Source organism: Sus scrofa, chromosome 14 (assembly GCF_000003025.6).
Source record: "Sus scrofa isolate TJ Tabasco breed Duroc chromosome 14, Sscrofa11.1, whole genome shotgun sequence".
NCBI classification, from domain to species: Eukaryota; Metazoa; Chordata; class Mammalia; order Artiodactyla; family Suidae; genus Sus; species Sus scrofa.
The window spans coordinates 127,621,317-127,621,857 of NC_010456.5; positions in this window are offsets into that span (position 1 = coordinate 127,621,317).

Below are 541 nucleotides of genomic sequence, written 5' to 3' on the forward strand. Positions count from 1 at the left end.
ATTAAATATCCCACAACAGGGGATTTGTTCAATATATTTTAATATATCCATACTTTGGACTATTTTGTAGCCATTATAAACATGGTTTTTGAAGAACACCTTCTGACACAGAAAAGTGCATAGTTCATGTATTCACTCAACAAACATTAGCTGAACACCTCCTCCATGCTGGGCTGTATCCTGGGCCAGACAGAGCAAGGAGCAGCAGAGGCAAGCTCCAACAGGCTCCCTGCTGTTCTGGAGCTACATCCTATTCAGGGGAATAGTTAATAAGCAAGTGGAAAAATACCCAAACAGAGGAATTCCCATCATGGCACAGCAGAAATGAATCTGACTAGGAACCATGAGGTTGTGGGTTTGATCCCTGGCCTCACTCAGTGGGTTAAGGATCCGGCATTGCTGTGAGCTGTGGTGTAGGTTGCAGACGCAGCTCGGATCTGGCATTGCTGTGGCTCTGGCTTAGGCTGGCGGCTACAGCTCTGATTCAACCCCTAGCCTGGGAACCTCCATATGCCGCGGGTGCAGCACTAAAAAGACTGAA